General features: G+C 52.5%; 1 long non-coding RNA gene across 1 annotated transcript; it reads left to right on the forward strand.

Annotated features, from left to right (window-relative positions):
• The first annotated feature begins 2,668 nt into the window (after window positions 1–2,668).
• LOC135318946 (uncharacterized) lies at window positions 2,669–6,488 on the forward strand. The gene is made up of 4 exons (XR_010377419.1): window positions 2,669–2,839; window positions 3,629–3,738; window positions 5,133–5,680; window positions 6,335–6,488. It is a non-coding gene; the product is annotated as an uncharacterized LOC135318946 (long non-coding RNA).
• Window positions 6,489–7,524: the final 1,036 nt, after the last annotated feature.

Consider the following 7,524-nt stretch of genomic DNA (forward strand, 5'->3'; position numbering starts at 1 on the left):
AAATTGGGGTGAGAGGAAAGAGACACACTTTTGGAGGTCACAGCTCAGGGCACAGGCTCAATGAGAACTAATCACAAGACTACAGATGCCCTGCTCTGTCCAGCTCCCCCAAACCCTTACCTCCACATCATTAGGGCCCCTGTGTAATGACAGGAATAAAACTAAAAGAAGTAAATGTCTCAGGAGTGTCTAGGGAAAACCCAAAGACAGCGGGGAGATGAAAATGAGGACACACAGGCAGCTTTAGCCTCTCGCACGAATAGCTGTAGCAAACTACACACAGCCCAGCCCCAGTAGATTAACAGAAAACCTCACAGAAGAAAGTATTTATTTTGATTCTCTTACCCAGTGCATTCCATGGTGCATCTTCACCTAGAATTTAGTGGAAGCAAGTCCATTTTAAAAGGGGCATAACTGAAGAGGGATGGCTTTCCAGACTCTGACGTGCAGAGACAACACCAGCCTGAGTGAGAGCATGGTGAGGGGTGGGGTAGGGGTGGGCTGCCTTCTTCCCCAAATAAGGAAACTTCCTGAGGCCAGCACAGTGGGAGGGAGGGCCATGGGGTGGAAGCATCCAGACTTCTTCCTGAGAACTGATGGGATGCCTCCAAGGGACCATTCAGGTGCCCAAAATGGGCCCTGAGGGTGGGAGCCAGTCAGTCTGCCTCAGAGCCCAGGACTGAGGTGGGCGCATAGCAGGCAGGTCTTACTTGGCCAGATCCATTTCACATCCCCAAGCCCTGTGTAAAACATGAAGCGTGGACGGCCTGGTGAGCACAGCTCTGCCCTCAAGACCGGTTTCAACTCCTCTCTTCCCGGAAAACAGCATCTCTGAGCCCGTCCTGGGTGACCTCACAGAGATCACCCTAGTGGCCCAGGCTAGTGACCGGGAACATGTACCTTCCTGCAGCCAACCCCAGACGTCCACTGATGCATCATATACTGGCAAAGATGTGAGTTCCTGTGCATTGGTCTAACAGCAGAGACTCTGCCACAGGCCCAAGAGGTGGTGTGTGGGACATGCAGGGGTGCAGGAGTGTAAGCAGTGCAAAAGTGTAAGTGGTGGCAGGGGTGCAGGGGCTGTGGAGGGCGCAGGCAGTTCAGGGGATGAAGGGTTGCAGGGGTGCAGAAGTGCAGGGAATGCAGAGGTGCAAGGAGTGTAGGGGTGCAGGGAGGTGCTTATGCACGTGGCCAGGATCAGAAGGCAAGTGCACATCCTCGCAGTCAGCCTGACCCTGGGAGGCTGGTGCAATGGTTTGGGGCGGCGGCGGCTGCGGCGGCGGGTGGGAGGCTGCCCGGGCAAGCCGGTCGATTTCTTCTCTTCCCTGCAGCCTGGCCTGAGGGGGCCTTGGCCGCCGGAGATTCGCCAGATGTTGGACTCCAGGTAAGCTTGCTCCTGGGAGGTGGGGCGATTAGGTCAGGGGGCGGTGGCAGCGGCAAGGGGGCGAGCGGGGCTGCCCCTGGCGAACTGGTGGAATAGCTGCCTTGTCCCGCCTGCCGGGCCTGGGAGCGGCCTCTGCTGCCTCAGGTCGCCGGACACACCAGTCCCACTCAGCTTGCTGAGTGCGGAGTAGGGGCGGTGCCATTAAGGTGCGGGGCCCACGGGGGTAGGGGGTCTGCCGCGCGGAAGCCGGTCAATTCGCTCCGCTCTCCCCCGCGGCGGAGCCTGGGGGCGGCTTCTGCTGCCCTAGAGGCTGAACGCAGGTCTCCAGGTGAGCTTGATCCTGGGAGGCGGCGGCGGCGGCGGCAGGGGAAGGGGGTCCGTTCCAGTTAGCTGCTCCATTTTTTCTCTCCCCCGAGGCCTGGCCTGGGGGCGACCTCTGCCGCCGGAGATTTGCCTTAGGTCCGACTCCTGGTGAGCTTGCTCCAGGGAGATGGGTGCTGTGCAGTCAGGGGGCTGGTAAGGTGGTGGCTGCGGTGATAGGGAGGCTGCCCTGGGGGAGCTTGTGGATTAGTTCCCATGTCTGTGCCGCGTGGCCTGCAGGCGGCCTCTGCTGCGCCAGGTCCCGGGACACCCCTGTCCCACATTGCCTGCTGGGGGCGGGAGGCAGGGTAGTCAGGGTGCAGGTGTGGTTGGGTTCAGGAGCCTGCAGCAGAGGAGCGGACCCATTTGCTCCCATCTTCCCCGCGGCTTGTCCTGGGGGCGGTCTCTGTTGCCCTGGGTTGCGAGACACGTGTATCCTAGTCGGCCTGACCCCGGGAGGCGGGCGTGGTTCATTGGGGGTCGTGGCAGCAGTGGCAGGTTTTCCCATGGAGCTGGTCCATTTGCTCCCATTTCCCCCCATGGTGCGCCCTGAGGGCGGACCCTGTTGTCCCTAGTTCGCCGGACGTCCATCTCCAGGCCAGCCTGCTCCCTAGAGGAGGCCACCGTGAGGTCAGGGGGCAAGAATGGTGGCTGCTGCGGGGGTAGGGGGATGCCTTGGGGAGCTGGTGGATTGGCTCCCGTCTCCCCGAAGGCCTGGTGTGGGAGTGGCCTCTCCAGCCCTAGATCACCAGACACACCTGTTCCATTGAGCCTGCTGGGGGAGGGGCGCTCTGGGCGGTGCCTTTAAGGTGCGAGGGTGGCGAAGGCGGGGGTAGAGGACCTGCAGCACGGAGCCTGACAATTTTTTCTCCTCTTCCCCGCGGCCAATGATGGGGGCGTCCTCTGCTGCTCAAGAAGCCGGATGCCCGTCTCCAGGTCAGCTTGCTCCTGGGAGGCGAGCGCGATGCGGTCGAGGGGCAGAGGCAGCTGCGACGGCCGGCTGCCCCGCCTAATAGGGCCACTTCTTCTCCTCTCCCCTGACCTGGCCTGGGGATGGCCTCTCCCGCCCAAGATTCGCCTGACACCCCACACCCGGTCAGTTTGCTCCTGGGAGGTGGGTGCGGTGAGATCAGGGGGTGGAGAACAGAGGGGGCTGCCCCTGGTGAGCTGGAGGATAAGCTCCCATCTCTCTGGAGGCATGACGTGGGGGCGGCTTCTGCTGCCCCTCGTTCCCAGGTCACACTTCTCCTGGTCATATTGCCCCGGGGGAGTAGTAGGGTGCGGGGGCGGCGGGGTGTTGGCGGGGGTGTGGAGCCTGCCGCTTGGGAGCTAGTGGTTTAGCTCCCATCTCCCCTGCAGCTTACCCTGGGGGCAGCCTCTGTTGCCCCAGGTCGCAAAGCAGTTTCCCTGACAGTTTAACCACCGGAAGTGGGCAGGGTGTGCTGAGGGGGCGGAGGCAGCCGCCAAGGCAGCGACGGAAGGGGCTGTCCCTGGCCAGCTGGCCAATTTGTTCCCATCTCAACTTTTGCAGCCCAGTTTCGCAAGACGCCCTTCTCCAGTTTATCCTTCTCCTGGGAGGTGGGCGCAGTGCATGCAGCCCAAGGTCTGGGCTCTCCCCTGGGGAGGGGCAGAACTCTCTTGTTGTCCTTTGTCTTTATTCTTCAGCGAAGTGGTTACTGGACCCAATTGTTAATCCTGAGAAAGTGTAGCCTGTGTTACGGAAGGGCTGTTGGACAGTGAGGTTTCTGGATGGGTTTTCACATCAGCTGATGCCCCAGGCAGGCAGGAAAGCTGTTACTCAGAGGTTCTTAGTCTGGAGTTGTGGGATGTTCCCGCCATCCTCACCATGTTTTTAAAAATGTGTTACTCCCCTCTTTTTCCTAGGTGACATTTTAGGTTATTGGGTCAAAGATTGCTGGCACACTCATCCCTGTTCTCAAACATCTTTTAAATTTGGGTGAAGTGATAAGTAGGGGAAGATGATTTACTGAAAGGTAAGAATACTTAAATTTGCATTAAAGCTACATTCTGTCAATCTTTCTCAAATGATTTTTCTCTGATTCTAAATCCACGACCTAGTGAATGTTGTCCTCCTGTGTAAATCATTGATCTTCACATCACATTTGTTGATTTGTCAACGAGATTTGTTAATTAGATTATTCCTGAAAGGAAAAGCTCAGGCTTTTGAGAATTCCTTGTCTGATGTCACCCAGGCAGTCACAGTAGAAGACAGAGCTGATATAAAAGTCCCTCAGCTGCCTGAACTGCAAAGCTTCTGGGATTACTGATCCCTGAAATGCAGGTGACTCTTGATGTTAATCTGGGGATGGTTTACATGATCAGATTCTTCCAGTCCTGTAAATGGGTTCCGTGGCCCCAGCCCCGGGAGAGCTGGTCATAAGGGCCATATCGTGAGGGGTGGGATGGGAAGGCAAGGTGTAAGAGCTGACATCACTGAGATTCCACACTCGCTAAACACAGACTCCAGAGCCTGATTGTTGTCAGGTTCTGTTCTGGATTTGAGAGTGTGTTCAGACATGATTCTTGCCCTTCAGGAGTCACTGCCTGGGTGGAAGTAACTTTTACATAGATCTGGGGAGGATGGCAATTAAGTAGATGGGCTGTTATGCCTAGGCTCCCTCATCCAGGCACTCGTAGGACTAACGAGAGTCATGTTATTCACTCATTCACTGATTTATTACCCTTGAATTGATCACTTGTCCCATAGTAAGTGAAACAAGGTATCAGGAACCTGAGTTTTGTCCCCTCTCCTATCACTGATTGTATCTGTCAGTCGGGCACCCTGTGTATGCATTGTGAAATGGTGGTATTTCTTGCCCAATGGGGCAGCACTGTCAGTTCTGAGAATCAGGGGAGTCTCGTGGGTAGGACAGCACCCTGACACACATGGCAACCCCCCACCCCGTGAGACAGCATTGTCGATGCTCAGGTGACCCGATGTAGACGGCGGTGTTAAACCTGAGCATGTTTAGTGACCTTGGCGGCTCTGAAAATACAGACTACCGGTCCCTAACTCTGGAGACGCTGTGGGTCTGCACCCCAGAATTCTGCATTTTAAGAAGCACTTTAACTAATTCTGATGAAGATGATCTGAGTGCCCCATTGAGAAACAGTGTTGTGCGATACAACAATATTGAGGATTCTCAGGGAATGATGTCTGTTTAGGATGGTCCAAGGGCCCTCACTTGAGACTTTTGCCTTGGGTATAATTGTATGTGTTCAGAAGTGATGTCTCTCAATTCCAGTGCTTGTCACCATGCTCTGTGCAGGGACTTGCACTCAGTAGATGGCAAAAACTATGATTCTTCAGGTCACCGGGCTAGAGTGTGAGCGATATTTTATTTTGGTTTTCTTTATGGCAATGCAGAGTCTCCCGAGAAGAGATTCAGACTGAACAGCTTTGTGTCAGGCTTTGGAAGACCGCTGGTGCCCAAGGGGTTCTCTGACAGCACAATGACGAATCTAGGTCCCTCTTTCACTGCTACGTCAATGAAGTGGACCGCTTGGACAAGGCCAAAGCTGGTATCCCAACCATAGCCCTTGACAGTGATATTCGGCTCCAGGAAGCCATCAGATGCAGCAGGTGGCCAGAGGAGGAGCCGAACAGGCTCATGAAATGTGACATCCCCAATTTCATCAACACGGACCAGAACTCTTCCTTTGGGGAAGATGATTTCCTGATTTTGGAACCACCAATTGTTCTAGAAGATAAGCCAGTTGCTCAGACCTCACACAAAGACTTGAATTGAGAAAACGTGCTTTGTCAAGTGTCTTTCTGAAGATGTGAAGTATGTCTTTGTATGGCAGGAATTCCCCTTTCACGAAATTGTTTGTGTTTGTGTCTGAAAGAGAGAAATGGAGACAGACAGAAAGACGGAGACAGAAGAGCGCCCCCTCAGAAGAGAGCTAGTTAAAGTGAGTTTTTGTGCCTTTAAAAAACATTTGGGGTTTTGGGGGCAACAATGTATTTACACTGTCTCATTCTCCTAGTTGGAAACCTTGGCCCCGTACTCAGTGTCAGCGTCCTTGAATGGGGGTTGGCACGGTGCGTTTCATCTGGCGCTGCCACTTCCACACTCTGCCTTTAGCACGTTGCTTTGCCTCTCAGGGCTGCCACCCTTTTAACTATAAGGAGAGGAGTCTGGAGTAGGTGATCCATCCCAGCTCTGCTGTTTTGAAAATTTCTGATTTCGTATTCGGATGAGGCTGGGATACACCCAGAGCAGTATAAACCAGGCCCTACCTCCTGTCTCTTGCTGGGGCATCCCTCAGGTCTGTGCCTTCTGCTCAACACTTTACTGAGCCCAGCATTTGTCAGGAGCCCAAATGCCTACCGGGATGGCAGGAGACTTGTCTCTCGCTGGGGCATCCCTCAGGTCTGTGCCTTCTACTCAACCCTTTACTGAGTCCAGCTTTTGTCAGGAGCCCAAATGCCTACCGAGATGCCAGGGGACGTCTCTCTTGGTCACGGTGGCCATAATTTCTATTGGTTGTGCTGAAACAGCTCAGCTGAGATCCTCCAGCCACCCTTGCTCAAACCTGAGGACAACCCTGTCATTTCTTTCCTAGGAGGAGGATCAATCCATGGTGCATTTTATGACAATCCTGTCCCCAGGAATGCACGGAAGGTTTTCAGCTGAGTAAGGGGAGGTGCCTCTGTGTCCCTGTGTCCCTGTATCTCTGTCTGCTCACAGTGCCCTGACACTGGCTACTGAGCAAGAAAAGTGCTATTCACCATGCTGTGTGTTTTGCAGATGTGTAGGTGATGGTCGTGTGGCTCGTGTGTGGGCTTTGAGCTGGGATGTTGAAGAGCTTATAAATACCTCATCAACATGTATTCGAGGTGGTCTGGTGCCACACAGACTTGATTGATGAAGGCATCAAGCCTGCACACTGGTTTGGAAACAACTTGGTTTTGATCAGTCACACTGCATGCATGACTCGCTGCTAATCTCTGGGTGTTTTTTTCATTTTAGATTTATTCACCCAGTGTCTTGCTTAAGCTGGAAAATACTTTTATTTCACCAGAATATTCTCTGATTCTTTGTTTTCACACATCCAGTTTTTTAATTCCTTTAAAAATTGTTCTGTGTTTATAATGCCTCCTTATTTCTATCATCTCTAGGTTCCCAGTGGCCTGAGCCATGCACCAGATTTTATGTAGGAACTGTACCACCAAAAGAAATCCCCTCGCCATAATAACTTTTGAGGAAAATATTATTCTCTAAGACTCTAACACTAAATCGTAGAACAAATCATGGAACATTTCTTGTAGTTAATACATGTTCATGCAAAAAAAAATTTGATATTTTCATTGAAAAATGTTGATTTTAATAACTTTTACTAATGTGAATATTATTATTCATAATTTAAATAACCAAATAATACCACAGTTATTTATTATTAAGATTGAAAACTATGTACACTGTCTCTCAATTAGAAGACTGAAGTGTATTTAAAAGATGGAAAAATACCCATGATGACACCATCTTTTTTATTAACTAAATATCAAGAACTGTGCAGGGTTAAGATTTGACCCCCTGCAAGCTGCCAGATTAGCATGAGGTAGTGTGTGGATGCTGCCAGAAGACAGGACACTCCCCCAGGATCAAAGACAAAGGACTTCCTGCCATTACAGCAGGCAGCCTGTGGTTCATGTTCATGTTGGTTCCTGAGTGCCTTTCCTATTGCTGTTGTAACAAAGGACCACAGACTCTGGTTTAAAGTAACACACATCCATTGTCTCACTGTTCTAGGGT

The sequence above is a fragment of the Camelus dromedarius genome, chromosome 23, assembly GCF_036321535.1.
Source record: "Camelus dromedarius isolate mCamDro1 chromosome 23, mCamDro1.pat, whole genome shotgun sequence".
Classification (NCBI taxonomy): domain Eukaryota; kingdom Metazoa; phylum Chordata; class Mammalia; order Artiodactyla; family Camelidae; genus Camelus; species Camelus dromedarius.